This window comes from Microtus pennsylvanicus, chromosome 5 (assembly GCF_037038515.1).
Source record: "Microtus pennsylvanicus isolate mMicPen1 chromosome 5, mMicPen1.hap1, whole genome shotgun sequence".
In the NCBI taxonomy this organism is placed as follows: Eukaryota; Metazoa; Chordata; class Mammalia; order Rodentia; family Cricetidae; genus Microtus; species Microtus pennsylvanicus.
Window position 1 is genome coordinate 122,983,064 of NC_134583.1, and position 26,018 is coordinate 123,009,081.

General features: G+C 47.2%; 1 protein-coding gene across 1 annotated transcript in view; it reads right to left on the bottom strand.

Annotated features, from left to right (window-relative positions):
• The window catches only part of Cwf19l1 (CWF19 like cell cycle control factor 1), a 299,806-nt gene extending 275,104 nt beyond the window's left edge, over positions 1 to 24,702 (bottom strand). Inside the window, exon 1 of the mRNA XM_075974183.1 lies at positions 24,698 to 24,702. The gene's annotated coding sequence lies outside the window, so the exon portion shown is untranslated. The remainder of the gene's footprint in view (positions 1 to 24,697) is intronic.
• Between the last annotated feature and the right edge of the window lie 1,316 nt (positions 24,703 to 26,018).

A 26,018-nucleotide genomic window follows, 5' to 3' on the forward strand; every position in this document is an offset into this window, starting at 1 on the left:
CCAACTTCATGTCCATCCCCACTTCCACTCTCGTGCGGAGAGGAAACTGGCCTCCACCCTGGGTTCGACTGGGGTGGGAGGGTGCAATCCGCCTCTGGAAGTCTAGCTTCCAGGGCTCTGACCCGGGAAAACAGTGGTTTATCCCGCTTGCTAGCACCGGGATGCTAACTTCAGACAGCTGCGTTCTTTGGTGCAGGAAGCTCTCAAGCCGCGAAGCAGCACTGCGCTCACTCATTGGTCGCACTCCTCAGGGGACCGCCCCTGCCAGGAGCCGGAGCCCAATCCTATCCCCACAACCAGAGCGGGATGTTTGAGGGAGTCCTTGATCCTCAGGTTGGAATCTGGGAAATTTCCAGGGAAGTGGATTTACACACAGATGTATTCACTCTGCAACAAGCCAAAGGGTCTGCATGTGCTGTAAGAACAGCAAACAGGTGTTCAGTGATCCCTAACAACTAAGCACAAGAATCGTTTTGTTGAGCCCACACTGTGACCCCGAGCAGTGGGTAGGTACTCTTTGGTGACGATGATGATGAAGACTGATTTCTTTTGAAGACTGATTTCTTTTCAGTCGGGAACTCACTCTGTAGACTAAATTGGCCTCCAGCTCACTGAGGTCTGCCTGTGTCTGCCTTTGAATGCTGGGATTAAGGGCGTGCCACCACCACACCCTGCTGCTTCGTCTTTTTAAAGAGGAAGTGAGACAGAGAGATGAAGTTACCGGTGGCCATGCTTAGCAAGATTGTGGTGGAGCCTGGAATTGAGAAGAGAATGAGGGGTTGCCTCAACAATTTATCTTAAAAGTCACATTCCACCTGTCCTGGGGGTATACGCCTTTAACCCTAGCATTTAAAGGTAGAGGCAGGCAGATCTCTGAGTTCCAGGCCAGCCTAGTCTACACAGTGGGCTTTTGTTTTGTTTTGTTTTTTTGTTTTCCCCTCAGATATGGCTTCTCCAGGTAGCTTTCACTGTCTTGGAACTCTATTTGTAGTCTAGTCTGGCCTCAAATTCAGAGATTCACCTGCCTCTGCCTCCTGAGTCCTGGGATTAAAAGCATGTGCCACCATGCCTGGTTTACATAGACCTGTTTGACAACAACAGTCAGGTTCCCCTGGGAACCCCCACCCCCATTCTGGTATTATCACTTAGGTCTGGGGATATTCCCTGAGCTGAATGACCATGACATTCATTGCCAGAAAAGGCCAGTGGTATTGGATATCTGCAAAACAGGCTGCGGTGCTGGAGAGAAAGCTCTGGGAGCCTAGAACAGGCTGGATGAGGGAGAACTGATTTCATGCTGGTAGCTAAGACGGAGTGAGGACTGGTTTATCCCTTGTGCTAATGATAATATGCCTATAACTGTGACACCCACTGCAAACCTCAGGAGCTTCCAACTGAGCACAAGACTTCATGATAGGAAAAGCACTGTGGGAAAAACACAAGAGTTGGTATCAAGAATTAAAGTGACAAGTTAGAATGTATAAATAGATAGCATATATTTTAGGGTTTTTTTTTATTTCTTTCTTTCTTTATTTATTTTTGAAACAGGGTTTCTTTGTAGCTCTGGAGCCTGCCCCAGATTTCACTCCATAGACCAGGCTGGCCTTGAACTCACAGAGATCTACCTGTCTTTATTTCCCAAGTGCTGGGATTAAAGGAGGGTGCCACCTGGCTATAGTATATATTTTAAAGGTTTATTTGTAAGTATATGTGTGTCTGTGTCAATTACACGTGTGCCCAGAGGTGTGAGATTCCCTGGAGGTGGAGTTACAGGTGGTTGTGAGTTGGATGCTGGGAACCGAGCTCTGGTCCTCTGCCAGAGCAATAAGGGACTGTTAACTAGTGAGCCATGGTCTCTCCTGCTTCTTTACAGTATAATTTACAATCATGGTACATTCCTTTAATCCCAGCACTCAGGAGGTAGAAGCAGATTGATCTCTGAGTTCTAGGTCCTTTCTCTAAGTAAATAAAATAAAAAGTTTTGTTGTTGGGGTTTCTGTTCTGCCCAGTTCCCACAATCATTAAGTCCCAAAGAAATCACACAGAGGTCTACATTACTTATAAACTGATTGGCCCATTAGCTCAGGCTTCTTATTAACTCTTACAACTCATATTAGCCCATTATTCTTATCTGTGTTGGCCACATGGCCCAGTACCTTTTTCAGCAAGGCAGTCACATCTTGCTTCTCCTGTGGCTGGGCCAGGACTACACCTCTTCCCAGAATTCTCCTGTGCTCTTTGACCCACCTCTACTTCCTGTCTGGTTGTCCCACCTATACTTTCTGCCTGGCTACTGACCAATCAGTGTTTATTTAAAATATATATAATTGACAGAATACAGACCATTGTCCCACACCAAAGTTTAGTTGGTTGGTAGTGGTGGTTTACATCTTTAAACCCAGCACAGATCTCTGAGTTCAAAGCTAGCCTGCTCTACAGAGCAAGTTCCATGGCAGCCAAGGCTATATAGAGAACCCTCCTCCCAAACCAAATAACAATATACACATTTCATATTTATATAATCTCACATATATATGTATGATTCAGCAGATATTTTCGTATAGATGAGGAAAGTATACAATAAGCTGGAAAGATATAGGCATTAGAACTTTCTTGTAGGTAACATGACAGCTTCAAACTTCCAAGAAATTGAAAAGAGATCAAGAAAAAAAAAATCAGGCCCCACTTAGCCAACTTCAGCAAAAAGCAGACAATAGCAAGAGCTCATGGGAAGGGAGGCCACTCATTCAGTCCTTCTCAAGTGGTCTGCGTTCATTTGTTCAGGGCAGGGCTAGGAGGGCAAAGAAGACATGCCTGGAAAGCATCTCCTGGGTCGCTGCCATTGCTCCGGGTGCCCCTGTCCCACAAAGCACATGGTGACGCATTTGACCCAGAGAGAGTGTTTGAAGAGGAAGATGGTGGACGTCCATCACTCACTCGCTTTATTGACATGAACTGGACAAGCACATAATCCAGAGTTGAACGGTATGTCTGTTTTTTCTACCAGGACATTCTCCTTTCTTGAAATTAAAAAAACAAAACAGGGATCTCCCACAGGGCCAGAGATCCTTCAGTAGCTGGAATGAGCTCCGGGGAGGACAGTGGCCCAGGAGGCTGGGGGAGGGCTCCAGAGCTCCAGGTTACCACCAAAGAACGTCAATTTGGTCTCAGGGCTCCAGTTTCTGAAGCTGGAAAACACCAGAATACTCTCCAAGTAGATCAAGAAGGGAGAACCTAAGATAGGTTTATCTCTACACTGAAATTACAGATTAAAGAACCCAAACAGACAAATCATGACTTGGAAGAATATGTTAGGAAACTCTGTGATAGTAAGCAGGTGGTAAGCAGTCAAGTAGACGATTTAACCAAACACAATGAGCGTCTTTGTAAAGAATTGATTAAAATCGACCAACTAGCAGAGCAATTAGAAAAAGAGAAAAATTTTGTGGTGGATACTGCTGACAAGGAACTTGAAGAAGCAAAGATCGAACTCATTTCCCAGCAGAATAACACAACAGTGTTGGAGGATACAATTAAAAGGCTTAAATCTGGTGCAAGCTGTGACACAGAGCTTAGAAGCCAACAGCAAGAGACCATGAAGAACTGAAATGCATGCTGGAAAAAGCTGAACGTCATTTGGCCAAAATCCAGGGCAATGTCAATGTTCTCACATCTGCAAGAGACAAGACCTTCCTTCTTTATGAGCAGGCACAGGAAGAAATTGCTCGTCTTCGAAGAGAAATGATGAAAAGCTATTGCTCAAGAGACAGCCTTTAATGAGAAGGCTCACTTGGAACAAAGGTTAGAGGAGCTGGAGGGGACAGTTCATAATGTAAAACAAAACCTCGTTGACTCTACTCCTTATAGTTTTCCCCTTTCTCTTTTTACTGTGTTAGGAAGAATTCTTTTATTTTTCTAAGATTGTTTTGTAGTCCTAAAATACTTAAGGTGGTGTATTTGTTGTGTTATTCATAACCCCATGTTAGTAGTTACCTTTACACTCCATTATTTTCCTCTAGAAACATGAGTGCAGCTTTTATTTTTGTTGTGTTTGTTTGCAAAGAAGTTTTGTTTTTATTGTTGAGGTGTGGTCTCAGGACTTTTAATTAATTAATAGACTGTTTTTTGGAGGGGTGGACTACAAGGTCTTACTATATAGCCCAGGCTGGCTTTGAACTCATGGTTCTGCTGTTTCAGCCTCCTTAGTGTTAACATTATATTACCATTATACTTATCTAAAATTTCAGTTTTTCCTCACCTCTATGTTCTGTTAAAGATAATCTTGCCAAATATGAGTATATCAAGCATTTGAGATGCTCCAGATACATGTCAGCAGTGTTCCGGGTGCATAAGCAGCTAAGGTTTGAATGTACGGATAAATTCACTTGAGATATTTTCTTATAATAAGTAAAGAAACAAACAAGAGAAAAAGAATTTTATTTTCATAATCCTGCTCTATATGTAATGTATTAATCTTGGATAACAAATACATATTTTTACAAAGCAGATTGAGTAAGGTAGACTGATAATACTGAGATAGGTAGGCCTTATAGGAAAGCTATGCAGTGGCTTGTTTTTATCATATTATATAATACTTTATAAAACCTCCTATAGTGTCAGGTCTGCCCTAGTTGATCGTCTCGTTGTGTAAACAATCCTGCCACAGACTGCAGTTTGGAGGAGTCTCCGCGGCTAAGACCGATAAGGCTGCCGAGTGGTAGGAGTGAACCTTGTCATTCTGCTTTTGTAGCTAGATGATGAATGCGTGGAACAGATGTCAAATGAGACTTTGATGAAGGAGACCATAGCCACGGTGGAAAAAGAAATGAAATCATTAGCAAGAAAGGCAATGGATACCGAAAGTGAACCTGGCAGACAAAAAGCAGAGAATAATTCTTTGAGGTCAAAACTACATTGGCGTTGAACAACTGACAATTTGCTGTACAATGCTTTATAGTACATTTCACAATGAAAATTTAATTATCTGTTACTTTTAGCTTATGAAAAGGCGGATAGGATGCAGTTGTAGAAACCTCAGCAACATGTTACGGTGTCCCCCAAATCACTCAGCCAGGAAACACACGTACACTCATTTCAACCTTATATTTGCAACATGTGTCAAGTTTAATAAAGCAGTTTTTATATGGCCCTCTGAGAACTGAGACATTTAACTTCAGTATTGTTTAATTTACTTTTATAACTTTAAGTTCGGTTCTCAGGTCTGAACAATTTATGAAAGCCCAGACTGGAAAGCTTGGGGAAAGGATGGTTCCAACACAGGAAGAAGTTGATTAGCTCTTTCGTCACACGGGTGTAGTGGCAGAGGCCACGAAAGCAGTGTGTAGGCAGGAAGCCACCTCTACATTTGAAGTTCTACGTTACTATTTGTTGATGTGAAATAAAGCTTCTCAAGTTTCAGTAGAGTTTAATTTTTCTTTATCCGTAGACATGAAAAATGTTAGTTGATGTGAATGTGAAATATATTATCCAATAACAGATAGTAATCGGGACACATAAGTTCTCAGAGACTCCCCTTGGTCTTCCCAGGGCCAGTGGTGCAGAGTAGGAACCTCTTGTCAGTCAGACATTTACTCAAACTCCCTTCTTTTCCTTGGAAACCTTTCTCTTTCTTCTCACACAAAAATGAAAGTAATACCAAAGCAGGAAAACAATAATGAAAACCCGGGAAAATAAAAACAAGGAACGAAAAGGTTAAAATCATCTATAACTCTGTGACCCAGGGAAAAAGATTAGTGTAGCACTGCTTCCAGCCAGAAAGCAGCCTGTGTGTATGTAGCACTTAAGTGTACTGTGCAGCTGAGCCTCGCCTGTGGCTGTTTACATCTGGCCTTTTAATTTCATCACATAGGATTTCTGTGTTGCTAGAAAATATTTGTCTTAGATAATGTTTTAATGCCATGTATTCTAATGGAGAGATGTGTACTAATCTGCTGTATGGTGAGTGTGGTTTGTTCCTGAGGTGCAGGATCTTGCTGGAAGGCTCGGCTTTGCAGTGTGCACCCTGCCTAGCAGTTTTAGGGGATTTTTTTTGATGTATGCTTATTTGGGAACTTTTTATTGATGTGTAGCTGAAACATGTATATTAAAATGTCAGTATTTTATATGTTAAGGTTGGAAAATCTGACCTTTAAAACCATCACCACAATCAAGATTCTGCCCTTATTCTGCACTCTAAGTTCCCTCTTGCCCTTCTGTAATTTTCATACACTCTGCTGATTATATGAATTCATTTTATTTCAGGCATATAGGTATTTGGATTTTCTAAATATTTAAACCAATGAAATTGTATTGTATATGTTGTTTAATCAGGCTCCTTTCCCTCAGTGTAGTTATTCTGAGGTTTGTTCTTTATGTATTACACATGTCATGTGTAATTTATACTCTGACTATTGAGCTGTATTCTGTTGTGTGGGTGTACACATTGACAGTTGCACTGTTTCCAGTTTGGGACCATAATAAATAAAGCCATTAAGCTCTTTCCTTTATAATGAAAAACAAAAAACCCAAAAAACCCGGAGGGGGGCTGTAGAGATGCCTCAGAGGCTTCCAGAGGTCCTGAGTTCAATTCCCAGCCACCACATGGTGGCTCACAACCATCTATAATGAGATCTGGTGCACTCTTTTGGCATGCGGGTGTACATAATAAATAAATAAATAATATGCACTGTGTACATAATAAATAAATCTAAAAACCACACAAACAAAAACCTGGAGAGTCATCTTTGCTGGAAAAGAACTGCCTTCAGTTGATCAAGTGAGACCCTTTCATTCTATTTCTCTAACTAGGAAATTTGTTTCCTTGAGAGCAGAGATCACCTACCATCGCAGCCTTGGGTTACATATCTGCTTCATCACAGGAGAGCGCCAGCACCATCTGGCTGCATCTGTCATTTCTAGTATTGACTTAGGGCTTGTTTTCAATTCAAAAAACATTGTGTTGGTGAATTAATTTATCCTGCCGTCTCAAGCCTAAAGATGGGGCTCAGTTGACAGAGCAGTCACTTAGCATACTCAAAGCACTGTGCTCAGTACGCAGTATCCAGTACTCAGTACCCACATAAACCAGACAGAGCGTGTGCACGTGCACACACGTAATAAATTTAAGTAACAACAATATCTATCTGAGCCAGGCATGGTAGTGCATGTCTGCAATTCCAGCACTTGGGAGATAGAGGCAGGAGGGTTAGGACTTCAAGGTCCACTTCAGCTAGGTAAGAAGTTTGAGGCTATACCTATCTCAAACAAAACAGAACAATCCTTGGTGATCCTGACGTGCGTTCATATTGCGACAGAATTCACAAGCAGGACATGAGCATATATTTTTATCTAATTTCAACAAAGTCAAACCATGTTGTAGTAAGAAAGGGAACAAGTTGTTCTGAAATTTACCAGATTCCAGCCAAACTTGGGCCAATTCATTCTGTGAACTTTGATTTCCTTAGCTGGGAGATGGAGACAGAACTATTCGTTAAGAAAGGTTGCTTAGGGGCTGGAGAGATGGCTCAGAGGTTAAGAGCATTGCCTGCTCTTCCAAAGGTCCTGAGTTCAATTCCCAGCAACCACATGGTGGCTCACAACCATCTGTAATGAGATCTGGTGCCCTCTTCTGGCCTGCAGGCATACACACAGACAGAATATTGTATACATAATAAATAAATAAATATTAAAAAAGAGAAAGGTTGCTTACACTACTTAATATTAAGAAAGTTATGGTTAGTATTATTACATTTCTATCCAGGCCCCTGAATTCTGGACTCAAAGCACTGTGAGTTTACTGAATGTCATCCTCCAGCCTCAGTTCCTATTCCTGCTCCACACAGCTTATACCTTTTCCAAACTACAAACACAGCAGTGTTTCCACTTGATTTTAGCCCCCAAGTGGATCCTACTCATGGCTAAGAGCTATTTTCTGCTTTCCCAACTTTTCCTCTCTCCACTCTGTCAAAATACACTCACTACTATGGATATACACAAGAGAAATGAGCAAATACATGTTCATACCGCAGGAATATGCGTCCATAAATGTTCAGAGCAGCAGAACTGGAAACAAGGGAACACCTCTTTCAACTGACTTAAGAGAGAGTAAGGAAAGACAAGGGTGCTTTCTCCACGGCGTTTTCATGATTAAAGATTTTGTTTTAAGATAGGGTCTCACTAGACCGCTCTGGCTGGCCTGGAACTCACGGGGAGGCCAGGCTATCCTCAAACTCAGATCTGCCTGCCTCTGCTTCCCGAGTGTCTGAGTGCTGGGCTGAAAGGCACGGGCCACCATGAACAGCTGACACTGGAGATTCTTTTCATGGGCTGGGGAGATGGCTCAGTAGTTAGGAGCATTGGCGCTCTGCCAGGACACCAGGGTTGGCTTCCCAGCACCCACACGGCAACTTCACAAACATCCGTAACTTCAGTTTAGGGGACCTAATGCGTTCTCTGGCCTCCTCAGGCACCAAGAAAACACATGATACACAGACATATATGCAAGCAAAATATCCATACACAAAAAAAATATTTATTTTATCAGGGACATGTGTGGAGATGGTCTTCAAGTGGTCAGGTCCTTTGATAATGCCAGCCACTCATAGCAGGGGAAGCCTGGGCTATGGTAGAGATTCAACAGCCCACAGAACAAAGAAAATCCTTATATAGTTATAGAGGTCAGAGGAAATCTTTGAGCTCAGAGGGTAGAGAGCTCTGAGCTTAGCAGATTACTGAAGATACTAACTAGGGTATAAGGCCATATTTGATTTTGTCTTTTTTTTTTAAAGACTTATTTTATGTGTAGGGGTGTTTTGGCTACATGTCTATTGTGTAACGTGTGTACAGTGCCCTCAGAAGCCAGAAAAGAGCACCAGATTCCCTGGCATTGGAGTTACAGATTATTGTAAGCCTCCCTGTGGGTGCTGAGAACCGGACCTAAGTTGTTCGCAGGAGGGACAAGTGCTCTAACCACTGGGCAGTCTCTCTAACTCCAAGGTCATGATGTCAGAATATAATCCTGGGTTGGGCGTGGTGGTGCCTGCCTTAAATCCCAGCACTCAGGGGCCAGAGTTCATTGCCAGCCTGGTCTGTAATCTACAGAGTAAGAGCATGTAACAGCTAATTCTATTGTTCCAACCTACCTCAAGGCTGCGTGAGCTAGGATTTAAACAAGGGAAAGTACTAGAGATGTGAGCTCCATGTTATTATTATTAGAAGTCTGTGTTTTATTTTATTTTATTTTTGAAACAGGGTCTCAGGCACCCCTGGCTGTGCTGTGAACTCCCTCTATAGCCAAGGAAGTCTTCAAACTTCTGGTTCTCTTTCATCTATCTCCCAAGTGCTTGGATCACAGGTTAGGACTGTCATTTCCGGCTTGTGCCACATGGAGAATCAAGCCAAGGACTTGGCACACGTTGGGCATGCGCTCTCTCAAGTGAGCTGCATCCTCTGCCCTATGTTATTCTTTCCTTTCTTTGTTCTTGAGAGTCGCACACTCGCCTGGAACTCATTACTGTAGCCCAGACTGAATTTGATCTCATGGTAATCCTCCTGCCTCAGCTTTCCAGTACTTGGGATTGTAGGCGTGATCCACCACCTCTGTCTCAAAACAAAACAAACAACAACAACAACAAAATTATAGAGATAGAATGCAGAATAGTGGTTGGAGGGTAGTGGAAGAGGGAGGTTGATGTCTAGGAAACGCAGGGCATCTTTGGGGGTGGGGTAACAAAAACATTTTAAGATTGACTGTTGCGATTAACTTTGTGAATATACTAGATGCCATTAAGGCTGTGTGCCTTTAAGTGCCATGCAGCAACTGCGTCTTTAAAATACTTCCGTTCAGTCAATGTCACTTCAACCACTGCAGATGCTGAGATTAAGTGTCAATTTGTTAAACAAACAAGCACACTGAGACTTGTTATGCAAGCAGCCTCACGGATGTCCCCATCCACACCGAGCATGGCCTCATGGCATTGGGACAATAGGTCAGAGCTGCAGAAACTGCCCTCATCACCCTGCACTCTCAGGCTTTCTTGTGGCAGAGGGCACAGTGGGGAGGGAGTCTAATGTGATAGTACACTATGTACCCTAAGAGCACTGACACCCCACACAGACACACATGTCGGCAAAACACTGATTCACATGAAGTAAAGATGAAGGAGGAGGAGGAGGAAGTGGAGGAGACGCACACTTGGTACCCTGGCCTAGAGAGTATGGTCTTTCATTGTGTGGCCCTAGTGATGAGGAGGCCAATGAACTTGTTCAAGCTCATGTTTACCAGTCATGTGTCTGCACATACGGCCTAAGGAGCTGTCCCCAACATCCTTCTCACTTCTCTCCTTTCCTCTGCTGCTCCTCTGTCTCTCTCTCCCCCGCCGTGTGTGTGTCCCCAGCACATAGACATGTTTGTAGCATAGGTTTGGGGGCTAGGGAGTGATCCCTGCTAGACTGTGACCCCCCTTTCTCTGGGCTCTGGTCTAATGTGGTAGACCACAGTGCATGTGGCTGGGACAACCAAGGCCTCAGGAGCCGAGTGTGTGATCAAGGGCTGACAACCTGTGCTGCTTAGACCTGGGAACAAAGGTCTCAGAATAGGGCCACTGGTATCATTTTCTGTTGTGACCTGACCCTCCCTGCCCAGGCCCCAGGTCACTCCCTCTGTCCTGTGCAGACTTGCCTAGGATCTTGCCCCACTGCAGAGCCAGCCTAAGCTGTGTATGGACAAAAAACAGAGAGCAGGTCCACACAGGCTAGGGCCTCCAGTGACATATTAATCTGTGGAAAGGAATGTCCTTGCCTTGTCTTAGTTTTGGGGACAAAGATGAGACATAAGAAGGGGCTTGTGCCTCTCTGTCTTCGTGGTTAGAGAGAAGTGGTCCCATTGGTTTCTTGCAGTAATCCAGAGGGAAAGAGAGGCTGGCCACTCTGAGTGTGGAACCAGTACCTCCCTTTCCCCCTCAGATGTGAGAAACAGATCCCGGCCTCTGTTACCCTCCTCCCACCAGGTGGACTCTTGCCACTTCCACCCCTTTCATGGCCTTTCCTGTCTTCTCGTAGCCTCAGCTGCCACAGGAGCGTAGGTAGCCAGCCCATTGTCCCCACCTTGCCTCATCCCGCAGTAACCTTGTTGTTCCGCTGTCACTCTGGTTTGCACTGACACAGCACAGGCCACAGCAGGGCTATGAGGTCCAGAGGGCAGCTGGCCATGATCTAACTTTCCCAGCCAGGAGTCTGTGGTTCTCTCAACCCATGCTCTGTGCCGAGGTAACACCCCCCCGCCCCCGGGCCTGAGCATCTACTGGACCTCCTCAGTGCCCGCTGGACATCGGATGCTCTGCTCCATGCAGAGGAACTGAGCCAAGCTCCTGCCACCTCAGGGAGCTCACACAGGTCTAAGAGACATGGGATAAAGCACAAAAGCCACCTACATAGGCCAGTATCCAGTGACACAGGGTGCAAACAGCCTATCCAGTGGGACAGGAATTTAGGGGAGCGGGAGAGAGGCCTTCTCAATGGCAGAACCCCTAAAATTGGACAGGGCAAGAAACCAGGCTTGAGGTGGAGGGATGGAACAGGGACCTTGCACATTTTGCTTGATATATGGTTCCTTCAAACCACAGAACAGACCTGCTAAGTACAGTTGAAGATAATGACCAGGTCCTGCTTCTGTTGATCCCACTGAGGCACTCCAGGCCCCCAAGTAAGCGACAATTTGAAAGACCCCCCCCCCCCAGGCTAACTACAGCTGTCTTTTCCTCCCCTGTTCAACCCTGTTTTCGTTCTGATCTCTCTTTCCCTGTCCAAGATACAGAAGGGGAACACTCACCCACACCCTCAGCTTTGACTTTGGAAGCCAAGGCATAAGAGAATGTGACCCTGGGCCTGCCAGGCCGTTCCCCACCAGGGCCTGGCTAGATTTCCTTTCAAAGCCCTGCCTGCATTGTTTCCTCCTCTCTTCCCAAAGGGACTCTGAGCTTGCAATGCTGCTTGCCTCAGACAGGCTCTTGCCATCTTGGGTTTCCATTAAAGCAGTGAAAGGTTCTGAGTTTGGAGTTCAAGGGGGACACTGAGGCAAACTGTCCTTTTGGGTAAGAGATTCATTAGGAGAGTTATTAACACCACAGACAGACAGACAGACAGAAACAGGATGGCGGCTCCCTCCCGCGAGCTCAGGCCCCAAGGCCACAGGTAAACAGAGGTGCCTGTCAAGAAGCTGTGTTGAGAGTTTAGGCCTGTGAGGCAGAGAATGTGTCCCTGTTTATAGAATGGGGGAGGGGTGGCTTCAGATCACGCGGTTGATGGTTCGCCTACAGCTCTCCGCAGCCAGGCTGTCCCCGGTTCCTGAGCATTGGGGGGCGAGGAGGGAATTCCTGTGTAGGAAGGGTGTGCTTCAGGGATCTGTACCCCTCACGCAGGCGACTTCGGAGACAGGCCGGAGCTCCCTGATGGCCCGAGTCTGGCAGCCCGAGATCTGTAAACTTCCCTGGAAAAGTGAGAAAGGAATGATAGAGACCCGGGGAGTGGCTGTTAGTGCCTTAGAGACTCAGACGGGCTCTGCGTGGATGGGGGAGGCTCTAAGGCTAGGAAGCTGCAGCAGGTGGCCTGCTAAGTTGCAAACCAAACAGCCCAGAGTGGCTGCTTTTATCCCCAGCTAAGAACCAGCAGGGAGGAGTTCATTCTGGGGGAGGGGAAGGGGCTCAGCCTCACCACCGAGCTTCCACCCTAAAGAGCACCCACACCCACAGAGCGGGCTCACGGCGGTCCATGGATTCATTTTTCTCTTTCCCCTAACTTCTCTTCTCAAGCTTCTTTCCACAGACAGTTGCCAGCATATTCTACCTGATGCCCGGTAATTACCTCACCCTCTGGGTCACCTGGCACAGCTGCCTGTCATCTACTTGGTCTTGCCTAGGGCAGTGACCTCATTGTTGACTCTGATTCGAGGTAGTGGGACTTGAGAAGCCAGCGTCCTCAAAAGGGTATGGGACCAGATGCTGGTAGACCAGCCGCTTGCCAGGGAGGCCGGTGTCTGGTCCTGGGTGGAGGGGCTGAAACTAGACATTCACAGTTAAGACTGTAACCAAGAAGCAAAGACAGATGCAAGGGAGAGCTAAGGCTGATTTGGGGAGTGTGTCAGGACGTCCAGCAGCAGGGTCCCATTCAGAGAGGGTGGGAGGAGTCTGTCCTCTGACTGCCAGGAAGGAATTGACAAGAAGCAGTGAGGTCAACTCAGGAAGTGGGAGATAAGGATTGAATTGTCCGCTCAGAGGGCTCAGAGGTGGGGCGCAGGCATAGCACTCTGTGGACACTCCCAAGAGCTGAGCCTGCCGGGGAGCCTGGGGGCCACCAGAAGACCTAAATCACAGACCTTCAATTACAGGGAGAGCTACTGACCAAGCATGGTAAACATACTGGAAGCCACACTCTCCTTGATAGCTCTTGGCCCAGAAACAGAGAAGCCAATCAAGGAGGGGACAAGCCCAGTCCCAGGAGACACAGGGCTCCTCTGATGGCCTATTTTGACTCCCTGAAGGTTTTACCAACCCCCTCCCTTCTTTTTTAGGCCATACCATAGTAACTCACTAACTACCCCTATCTCCCTCACTCAGGGACAGACGTGAGCTTAAGAACTTCTGGCCCTGTGAACTCAGCCCCACCTCACGGCAAACCTCACACATTAGTGCAACCTCTGCTTCTCAGAGGACCCAGACCCACACAGAGGGCAACCACACATCTGGAGTGACCAGTCCCTGGGAGTTAGGATCTGCTGACAGAACCAGATAAGAGCCTTCAGCTACCCAGAGGAAAGGGGAGGTAACAAGAAGGAGCTGGGGAGCAAGATGGTTGCAGTTTGGGACCCCTTTGGAGGAGAGCCCTAGTGGGGACAGAGGGGTCCTTCTGCCACCTGGTGGACATGCCAGGCAAAGCACTGATAAAGTCTTTGTGTGAATCGACCAGTTTTTTGTTTTTGTTTTTTTTTTTTGTATCACAGTTCTGGTTTTGAAGCTTAAGTTCTCAGGAAGTTATGGCTCTGAACCCCGGTTTCTTTGTCTGATAATGCAAACAGACCCCCCCATAAAACCCTGTGAGTGTGGAAGTAGAGTTTAAGAGCTGGCTCAGCGTGTGAGGAAGGCGCTTGCTGTGCCAGCCTGAAGGGCTGCCCCCAGCCCCTGTGTGAAAACCAGGTGTGGTTTTAACATCCATGGCGGTGGGGTGGGAGCAGACACATGAGGATCCTGGGACTCACTGGTTGTTCTGGTCTACTTTCTGTTGCTGTGAAAAGGACCATGACCAAAAGGGACTGGGGGAGGAAAGGGACTGTTTGGCTTACACTAATCACGGTTGGTCATTGAGGGAAGGCAAGGCAGGAACTGAAGTCAGGCAGGAACTGAAGTGGAGGCTATGCAGAAACGCCAATCAGTGTAGCTGAGAAGGTGGCTCCAGGTCAGCCTGTGCCGACTTCTGACCCTCATGGCCATTCACAGCTATATGTACACATCCTTGTATACGACACACACACACTCGATTATCTGAGAGACAACACAACACAATATGCTACCACATGCCTGGCCTCTGGGTGGTGAGTACGTGGTAGCCATGCTTTCTTTTGTCACCCGCCTAAAAACCTCATCTCAATGCTGTTCCCTCCATCTTCCCTTCATGACCTTCCACTTCCTGGTCCTGTGAGAACCCAAGTGAAATGCTGGAGGCTATTTATGTCTCCACCCCCTCAACACGTTTGTTTGACCCCTATGCACCGATGTGTTTGATCACACGTGGGCAGGAGGTATGTGGGCAGGAAATAAGTCAACATCAGGGTGTATGCTCACCCCTGGTTGGAGGCAGGGGGTGAACGGTGGGGGATGGGAGAGGTGTAGGTAGGCAGGAAAAATGTAAGGCTATATACTTGCCCTGATGGGACCTGACGGGCCTTGTGGGGTAACCTTTTTAAGCCTCTGCAAGGTGTGACTTGTGGCCATTTTCTGGGAACCGGGGTATGGACCAGGCCAGAGAATCCATCAATCTGGCCAGGATCTAATTAAAGTTTGCTTCAAATTTGGCTTTAAATTGCAGTAGTGGTCTTCTCCTTGACCTGTGGGATTCAGCCCATTCCTCTGGACCTCCGTGAGTTGCCACCCCTTTCAACATGTCCCTTGTCACAGCCACCACACATTCTGTCGTATTCCTCCCTCTCTAACCGGAACCTGCCGGGAGGAAGCCCTCGCCACAAGTTCCCACTGCACGGAGGACTTCCATGTAAGAAACGAACTCTATGATGGCCTGCCAAGCTGCAAGGGAGTCTCTGAGTCTAGGATCAAATGAGTCTCAAGTCTCAGAAAGCCAGATGACTTCCTTGTCCTAGGTCATTGCTTTCCAAATAGGAAAATATCAAATGTTGCAGAAAGAAAAAATGACCAAGCTGAAAAATCTGGAACTATATTGCCTAGAAATGGCCACTGCTATCTTAAAATTCATTTTATTCTATGCATCCATGTCCGTATAAAATACACATGAAGTACCGTGCCATGCTGTAGGTATATGTAATAATACAATAATAGCTGGTGTTATTGTCTTACGACACTGAATATCATTCCAAAACAGTTAAGTTTGCCACAATCACTCATTTTGAAATTCCCTCATTATTTACTTAACCTTTTTTTCATTGTTGAAACTTATTGCCTAAAAGAAGCTGTTACCAGCCATACTGGGAGAGTCCTAGATTTGGGAGTGGAAGGTCAAACAGAAAAAGTGATCAAAACCACCACTTCTCAATTCTCAATCAGAAACTGGATTACCGTGTGGTTTCGCCAGCTTGCCTTGCTCTTTCATGAATGTCTGCTTCTTTTCCAGGTTCTAAGGAGACAACCCATTTTTGGAACGGGAATGAGGTTGGATGTGGACCTGGAGGGAAAGATCTGATGTCTGATCCAGACACAGCTTCACTCCTGTGACCATGAAGGATCTTGGCTGCCTCAGGCCAGCCTTTGTGCAGAGGCGTAAGGATCCCTCGCTTCGGTCTTAGAACTTGGTCTGTTCTCTGCTTAAGGGCAGCAAACTATTTCTGAATCTCAGGAACTCATGGTTTAGAACTTTCTCTGCAGGACAGAAAATGGGCCTTTTAACCAGGCATGGTGGCGCGTATCTATAATCCTGGAACTTAGGAAACTGAGGCAGGAGGATTGCTGTGGACTTGAGAATGGTGTGACTATATATGAGCTTTTGCTTAGCTGGTCAAGAAGCAGCTTGAGTCTGAGGCTCCTAACTCCCACTATCCACCCTCTTTGCCCCTTCTTTATGACATTTAATAATTTAAATAATTATAATTTATAATTTAGATAAATAGGCATTTATTTAAGGTGAGACAGCTGCAGAGCAAACCATTCTTAAATGGTGATTCTGGTTGGAGCAGCTTCATAAGCACCTTAGACCGTGCACGTCCACAGATCTCAACCACACAATCACTTCTGCGCCCATTCTTCTCTCGCTTCTCTTTCCTGAACAGCATCTTCAGATGTGGCTGAAGTAGGACTTATCTCCTCGTATCTCATCCACTCTTCCTTAGCAAGAGCGGATGTCTCATGGTCAGGTCCAGGGTCTCTTAATTCAAAAATCTCGTCATGATAGGGTCCTCTGGAAGCCTCCTCTTGGCGGCTTTCACATCTTCAGTCTCTGGTATTGTATAACCGCTCCCTAAGCCAGTTTGTTGACTCCTGCAGCCTTGTAATAGATGCTTGAATACCATCCAGCCTCACTTGGGCAAAAGCCTGCTGTTTTGACCACCTGATTGCTCTTTTAACAGGAAAAGTTGAGTGTGCCATGAAGTTTAAGAGCTTGGAGAATTGCCGGGCAAAAGTGTCATGAGATTCCTCTTGATTACCACATTCATGACTGCTTGAGAGGGTTCAAACAGCAGAGTAATGAGGATGCCTTCTGGGATTTCTCAATCTGTACTGCGCATAGCCTGCCCCACAGGGTGGTGTGATCTGATTCATGCGCAAGGACTCAGTACTGAGCAGGGAAAAGCGATCGGATGGGTTGATCATGGTCTAGAGCTCTCAGAATGGGGAGGCCTGTCACAGGAGGAATGCCCTCAAGTCCACTCACCCCTGCTGATCACAGGCCTCCTCCAGATTTCAGAATTGCCCAAGGGAATGGGAAACCAGCTCATGTTCCTCTCTCTGCTTCTCAGGGACCACACTGTTGCCATCCCATTCCTGACCCCATCCCAGGGACTAATTTTACAAGTCTGGAGTCCTTGTGCAACTGTTCAAAAGGCTCTTAGCGGAGAGCCAGCAGCGCCCTCCCTACTCACTCAGCTGATCCAATGCAAGTTGCTCCACCCTGGCCCAGCTCCTCACCCCTTTCTTCAAGGAAAGCGGGCATCTCAGTGCATCTCACTGGCTGGTACGGGGCAGAGATGGGCACGTGCCCTTCTGGGGAGGGTCAGACAGTCCTCAGATGCAGACCAAGGAGGGAGTCACCTCTTTTCAGGGTCAGATCCTTGGGTAGAAATTCATGTGATAGATTCACGGGTATGACACACTTTTCCCTCACTGTCCTAAAACTGGGCACGTTGAGTTACCAAGGGGCTGAACTGGTTGCCGTCTCTTTATAAGAACACTCACTTAATGCTGGAGATTTTGATGGAGACCAACACCCTTCTGAGACAGGGTGGACTTCTGCTCCGGTCTATTCCACAGTCATCAGGGCAGATTGAGAGAGGAGTCTTTTTCTCCACTCATTAGGGCACAGTTCAAGGGGACACACAGAAGGACCTGGGAGACCGCCGCTGAGCTGATGGGGGAGGAACACCTCTTATAGCCTGTCCCCAGCCTTGTCCCTACCCAAATCCATGTGGGAGCTTTTTGGAGCTTGCAATGGATGCCAGCTGAGACCCGCCATGATGTTCCATAGCGCCCTTTCCCCAGCCCCTCCACTGCCCTTTGATCGGCTCTGTAGTAGGGTATCTAGACATCACATCCCAGGGTCCATCTGACCCCAGCGCTGGCTTCTGTCTCCTGTTGCCCCTTCTACTTTATCTGCACAGCACTCTCCCTTCTCTTTAACTCCTGACTCAGTTCCTCACGGCTCATGTGTCCTGGGCCCTGCAGAGAGGGGACAGAGAGAGAAGGAGAGGCAGGGGAATACAGAGAGGGGAAGAGAAAGAGAAGAAGCCATCCTAATCCCTGTCCACCCGGGGATCTCAGCTTCCCCATGCAGACCAGAGGCAGAGCCTCTTCTCAGCTGCCATTGCCTTGTATCTTCTGCATGTGCCCAGCTGGGCCTTTGTCATTGTTTCTACCTTAAGAGTGAGACCACCCTTTCCCAAGAATGCTGTGGGAAATCTCAAGGGACAGGAACTATAAACACTGGGAAACAGAGCCTGGGATGACCTTGCCTACAGCAGCCCCACTTCCTTGAATGGGACCCCGAGGATCCTCACTATTTTCAATATAGCACTCCCCCAGCCTCAGCCCAAGAATCCTGAAGACAGATGCCAGGAGAAGACACAGAACACTGGCCCTAGCTGCTGTCTCCGTATCTGTCTTTGTGTCATAGGTCTCAGGCCGGGGAGTGCTCTCCCTGGGTATGAAGAGCTTTGTGGAGAGTAGGTGCTCAGAGGAAGTAGTAAAATTGGAATTTTGGTGTCTTTGGTTTGCCTGTGTCAGAGTTGCTTGGCCCAGGACACAGAGGCCAGGCTCCTGATTTCCCAGAAAGGTCACTCGGCACTGTTATCACTTGGGGACCCAGAGGCTATGGAGGAGTGTGGTGGCTGGGGGACTGAGGTGGGGGACCCTACCTCTTTCATGGCTTTACTCTGATCCGGTATCCTCACCCCATCTCCCAGAGTGACTTTGTAGGAGGGCAGGCAGGGGTGTGTATAGCCAGGTCCCAGGGGTCATAGGATGGGCGAGAAAGGACAGAGTGGAGATGGGGTGAGGTCTAGGGACAGGGAGGAATGAATAACTGGAAAGATGTGCTGTTGGGGACTCTGAGCATCTTTCACATCCTTAGGACTCTAGGGAACAACCCTGACTGAGAATGCAGCTGAGAACAGAGAACTCTATGTCAAGACCACCCCGAGGGAGCTTGTGGTATACATCGTGTTCCTCGTGGATATCTGTCTGTGTGAGTATCCATTGTCCTATGGGCATATGCCTGTGAGAAGCCGCATGTGTGAAATGTTTGTACACTGCAGACAGTATTCGTCTATGTGAGACAAGTCGATCCTGGGAATTTTGTGTCCGCAGCAATATGCAACTCCTGTGGCTTTTTAGCTTGAGAGATTTCATTGAGAAAGAGCTATCATTGAGCTCAATGGAAAAGGCCAACTGGTAGAAAGGTGGCTAACAAAGGGAGCATCTCTCAAATTCCCTGGTAACCCAGTTTTCCAGTCCAGTTGCTGACACTGGGCCGGTAGCCATGGTTTTGTCTGTCAGGTGGAAATTTTGTGCAGAGTGAAGGACCTCCCTCCCTTTGTTTTTGGTGGATTTTGCAGGTCATAGAGGATTCCTGAGAAGAGGGCTGGGGTTCAGGGGTGAGGCAGTGCCCTGTGGGAAAGCCTGCTCCACACAAGCAGCTGGGACAGTCTCTGCAGGACATTAGCTGAGGCCTGAGAAGGTAGTGGAAAGATCCTGCTGTAGAATGTGCGACAGTGGGGTCAAAGAACAAACAAGTTGAGAAACCTGAGCACACAAAGGCCATTGGGCCCGTAGGTGAGGAGATCAGTGCTGTAGTCTGTTCACACCTCCCTTTAAGAGTTACACAGCAGGTGGTACTTACCTCATACAGCAAGCAGGGTTCTATGTGTGGTTGTTTGCATGCACGTTGACCCAAGGGGCAGCATGGACCACTGTCTTGCTCACTGTTCTGTTTTGTGAAGAGATACCATGACTCTGGCAACTCTTAAAGAAGAAAACATTTAATTGGGTCTGGCTTACAGTTTCAGAGGTTTAGTCCATTATCATCGTGGTGGGGAGCATGGTGGCAAGCAGGCAGAGATAGTGCTGGAGGAGCTGAAAGCTGCATCCTGATCTGCAGACTGAGAGAGAGAAAGAGACTCTGGGCTTGGCCTGGACTTTTGAAACCTCAAAACCCACCCCCAATGACACACTTCCTCCAACAAGGCCACACCTCCTAATCCTTTCAAATAGTGCCACTCCCTGGTGATCAGACATTTAAATCTATGACCCTAGCTGGGGGGGGGGAGAGGGGGCAATTCTTCTTCAAACCACCACAACCGGGGCTTGCTTACAGTTCCGGAGGTTTGGTTACTAACATCACGGTGGGGAACACGGTGATGCACGGTGGTGCACAGGCAGAGATGGTGTTGGAGATCCACATCCAGATCTGTAGGCAGCAGGAAGAAAGAACCACACCGAGCGTGGAATGAATGGGCTTTTGAAAACTTCAAAGCCCACCCCCAGTTGCTTCCCCCAACAAGGACACACCTGCTCATCCTCCTCAAGTAGTGCCACTCCCTGGTGAACAGACGGTTCAATCTATGAGCCTCTGGGGGACCCTTCTTATTCAAACCAACACAGTCACCATCCGCAGAGCTCCCCTTCTGGAGGCCTCTCATCCTCTGGTTCCTACGAGTCTTTTTTCATCTTTAGTGTCCCGCCAGCTCTGCCTTGGGGAGTGTTTATATGCCCCCTTCTCTGTGGCAGACACTGGGCTAAGGGCACTTGCATGATGAATACTTAGACCTTTCCCTCCTGAAGCCACCTTCACCTCTCTAGAACTTTCTTCTGCTGAGTCATCCACTTCCCTGTTACTTTCCAGAGGACACCCTTCAGTTCATCTGCTCTCCAGACTAAATCATTTCTATTCCGTCTCAAAACCAGTCATTGCAGACCTTACCTGAGACTGAAGGTTGGGGTTCTGAATTTGTACAGATTTAGGGCTCAAATGCTACAATCTACCATTTACCACCTGAGGGACCTTAAACAAGTCCGTTTCCCCTTCTGTACCCATCTGATCCAACAGGATTATGTGGGCATTTTAATGGGTCATTCACTCAGCCTGGCATGTTATGTGACAATGGTTTCAGAGTGTCCACCGTGTTCTTTCCTGTCTCAGCCCTGACCAATTTAAAGCCCTTTATTGGAAGAAATGTACCTCGGTGTATCTGACTAGCACAGTATCCTATGACGTCATTATGTCTGTCATATCTAGATTTGGGAGGTGCATGAGGACATACACAGGAAGTGATGCCTGAGCAAAGATGAAAAGGAACAGAAAGAGAATGTAAGCTACTGGGAAGAGGGGACAGCGTGGGCCAAGGTCAAGTTTAGTGGATGCACGTGTGTGGATGGAACGAAAATTGGGAATGGCAGAGCAGTGACCAGGACCAGGCTAGAGTCCTCGGAGAGCCTCATGGGAGCGGATGGGAAGCCAGACATTTGTGCTGAGAGCCAGGAAAGGAGTCCCTGAGGGATTTAAAGACCTGGACAGGCTCCACTAAAGCTCCAGTTTCGGTTTCTGGGCATTGGGTAAGAAATAACCCCAGGAAAGTTTAGAGGAGGAGACACACACCCACAGTGGACACTGCAAGTTGATCTTCAGCTTCCAGCCTGAGTCCTCTCTTTCGGCCTTGTTCTTGAAGAGGCAGCTTCTGCCTCTCCCCTCTCTCTACTTCTTCCCTCCCTTGTTTCTCTCTGTCTTTCTCTGTCTCTCTCTGCTCTTCCCCATCCCTTTCTCTCCTTTCCCTTCCATAGCCCACTAAATAATTATCCAACCTCACTCTGCATGGCGTGCCTATTCGTCTCTGTCTCTCACCCACCACATGGCTCCCTGCCCAGGACCAACTGCCTTTGGAGACCTGTGGCATGGTCTCATGACTGGCTGCCCCATCGAGGTCTCTCGCCTGCCACGTGGCTCTCTGCCTGGGACCAGCTTTCTTTTTTTTAATTTATTTATTTATTAAAGATTTATGTCTCTTCCCCACCACCACTTCCCATTTCCCTCCCCCTCCCCCAATTAATTCCCCCTCCCTTGTCAGCCCAAAGAGCAATCAGGGTTCCCTGACCTGTGGGAAGTCCAAGGACCACCCACCTCCGTCCACGTCTAGTAAGGTGAGCATCCAAACTGCCTAGGCTCCCACAAAGCCAGTACGTGCAGTAGGATCAAAAACCCATTGCCATTGTTCTTGAGTTCTCAGTAGTCCTCATTGTCTGCTATGTTCAGCGAGTCCAGTTTTATCCCAGGCTTTTTCAGACCCAGGCCAGCTGGCCTTGGTGAGTTCCTGATAGAACATCCCCATGTTCTCATTATGTGGGTGCACCCCTCGTGGTCCTGAGTTCCTTACTCGTGCTCTCTCTCCTTCTGCTCCTGATTTGGATCTTGAGATTTCAGTCCGGGGCTCCAATATGGGTCTCTGTCTCTGTCTCCTTTCACCGCCTGATGAAGGTGAATATCCAGGAGGATGCCTATATGTTTGTCTTTGGATTCACCTTCTTGTTTAGCTTCTCTAGGAACATGAATTATAAGCTCAGTGTGGGACCAGCTTTCTTTGCAGATCTGTGATGTGGTCTCATGGCATGCCCATCTGTCTGTCTCTTCTCGTGGGACTGGCTGCCCCATCAAGGTCTCTGTCCTGCCACATGGCTCTCTGCCTGGGACTTGTGGCCTATAGCAGCCACTGGGTGAACTGCACCATCCCTGCCTGGAACTGGTTGCTCTTGGGACCTGCTGCCCACTGCCACCACTTGGGGACCTGCAGCGTCTCTGCCACTGCAGCCACTTGGGGATCTGCACCACTTTGCTTCTATCATTACAACCCTTCTCTCTGTCTTCTCTCAAGTGATTCTTCAGGGAACATGGGGCCTTGAGCAGGGTCTCTGCTCTTTTGGAGATCTCTAACACCCTGGTCCTCACATTCCCGTCCTCTAGCTCTCTGTTGGCATCACTGGGCTCTGATCTCAACTAAATGATAGATTCTTAGTGAGAATCATGGAGTCCCAATGGGGGTGAAACTACTTAAACATTGTAGTGGCTTTGTGTCCTCCAGAGGGCCACTGCCTATAAGCAAATATGGACACTCCTTGTAGTAAGAACATACACCTAGGTGGGGGCGTTGAGCAGAAGGGAATGTCTAAAGAGCTCCTGCCTAAGGACAAAATGCAAGTCTTGACATAGAACTGGTTCTATCAGGATGCCGCCCTCTGAGAACTGGACTGCCATGCCAGGGGCTATGCCTCTTTGTGGGGTGCTTGACTGTGAGGGTTCCGGTGACTAGTTCAGCTACTTCAGGACACTAGAAGTCACCTGTTAGGATAGATCCTGCGGTCTAATGGAAAGATAAGAACACTGGCCAGAGAAACTGGCTGCAGATACTAGTTCTGCCACTTAGTCACTTTGTGACCTTGGGCACTTCCTTGCTGTTAAAACAAAGAAAGTAATACCTAAGGAGTTGTGTAAAGAGTCTCACTTAATTGTTGGTAGTGATTATTTTTATATTTTCTAGTCAAGTTTCACAGTGCCCACTTGGTCCTTTAAACTGATTATTTAATGGTGTGTATGGGATTCGGGGCAGCCTGGCCATACATCTGGGGCCCAGGCCACACAGCTGCCATGTCAGGCTTGATAGAGACCAGCCAAGAGAGGAGGCCTGAATTTCCATTTACTGTCAGGCAGCACCCAATTCCAGGAAACGTCATAAGCTGATACCACCCAGGGACAGGCCAGCATCTAAGGGGAAGTACCTGACATTCCAAATAACCCAACCATTGGGTAAGATTAAACAAGATTACCAGGTGTCCTTGAACCCAGCAGGCACCTGTTTCCTTTCACCAAGACACCCCTTGACAATGTCAGTCAATCAGGGTCTTAAGCCCTGAAAATCCCCTCACCCCCAACCTCTATGATGATAAAAACCCTACCCCGCCCGGGCTGGACACTCTCCATTCGTACTGCTACATCAGATACAGGAGGTCCAAGCCCAAGCTTGAATAAAGGCTCTTTGCTTTTGCATGCAGACTCTTTGGTGGTCTTTGGGGGACTCTGTGATCTGGTCATATCAGTGTGTGCATGTACATGTGTGTGTGTGGGGGGTCATCACTCAGTTGATATAGCCCTTTCCATGTATAGATAATGGCCTGAGTTCAGATTCCCAGCAATCGCGTAAAATGCCAGGGACACAGGTGTGCACTTGTGGTGTTTTGGAAGAAAATGGCCTCCAAAGGGAGTGGCACTATTTGAAGGTGTGGCCTTGTTGGAGGAGGGTGTTTTACTGTGGAGGCAGGCTTTGGGGTCTCATATATGATCAAGCCGCACCCAGTGAGACAGACCACTTGGATTGCTACAAGTCAAGATGTTGGACACTTGGCTACTTCTCCAGCACCATGTCTGCCTCACGCCACCATGTTGCCCCAGGATGATAATGGAATAGACATGTTGCACCACGACAGTAATGAAATAAACCTCTGAAAATGTAAGCCACCCCAATTAAATGCTTTTCCTTTATAAGAGTTGCCGTGGTCATGGTGTCTCTTCACAGCAACAGAAACCCCAAGACAGAAGTTGGAACCAGGAGTGGGGTATTGCTGAAAAAGGCTTTGATAAGCTTTCTCTGCCACCTCCCACCCCCGTTTGTGCCCTGCCAACTGTGGAGAAGCATGTCTGCCTCACCTCACTCTGTTTCTTTGTTTGTTTTATACTTGTTTATTTCCCTGCTTTTTCAGGGGGAGCACACAGGTATGGAAGGGAAAACTGTAGGGTTGGTTCTCTCCTTCTACCTTGGCGGAGGATGTGTGCCTGGGAACTGAAGGTTGTCAGGCTTGGTAACATTACCTTTCTCTGAGGTAATGTTGGCCAGCTCTTTGCTCCACTTTCTTCCAGTGGGTTCTAAAGGTTCAGTAGAATCTTGGATCATCAGGAGAGGATGAAGTAAGCTTGGAGATTAGGGAAAAGTTATGGGTTTTTGGACTTAACATTTCTGGAACTGACAAGAAAGAAGCCAGACTATATTTAGGTCAGTATCACCTGAAGCAACAGATTGGATGTAGAGGCTGCGAGGGGAATCCATGTCTTCTGCTCAGCCAGACATGAGGAAGACTCGGAGACACGCAGCATGGTGTCACATTTCTCAGTAAAAATGTTCTTCTAATCTGTTGTAGAATTCTCTAGAGAGCATCCTTTGAGTTACTCCATTTTCTCCTGAGTTATTTGTCCAGAGAGGCAGCTTGTCCCAGGCTTCTTTATTTTGAACACAATCCTGAGGCAGATTGGCCCTGCGTTTGCTTACTCAGAGAACAGCTACCAACTGCCAAGCATAACCTTAAGTTAGAGTCAGAAACACTTGCCCGTGCTGACAAAACATTAAGTGTATTTTGTAATTAAATCATGAGCAAATAGACCTGGGGACCTAACAAGACCGTATCAGAGAACCCCAGGCTTGTGAACATGCCAAGCAGACTAGACAAGAAACTGTTGCAATCCCCTCGTCAGGACACGCAGAAGGAAAGAAACACCAGCCCACAGCATGTCCCACTAATGTCACCCTAACACAGACCATCTGGTATAGTTATCACAGCCTACATGCTTAAGTACCTTAGGCAGGCCTCAAATTTGTTGTATAGTTAAGGATGACTTTGGACTTCAAAATCATCCTGCCTCCAATTTCCGAGTGCTGGGATTATAGGCATATACCACTACAGAGAGTTTTGATTGTCTCTGGAGGTCAAATCCAGGGCTCCTTGCTCGGGAGCAAGCATTCTACCAACTGAACTGCATTGCCAGGCCCTGTTTTCAATGTTACTTGTGCTGACATGTGTTGAATTTATAATCAATTTTGAATGACTTAGTAAGTTAATTTAATTGATTAATAAATAGATGTATTTTCCTCAGTTTTATTTTTTTATTTTGTGAAGATGTTTTGACTGCCTGCAAGTCTGTGCACCCTGTGTGTACCTAGTACCCCAGGAGGTCAGAGAAGGGTGTTGGAGGCCTGGAATTAGAGTGGTTGTGGGCCACTATACAGTTGCTGGAAACTGAATCCAGGTCCTCTGTGAGAG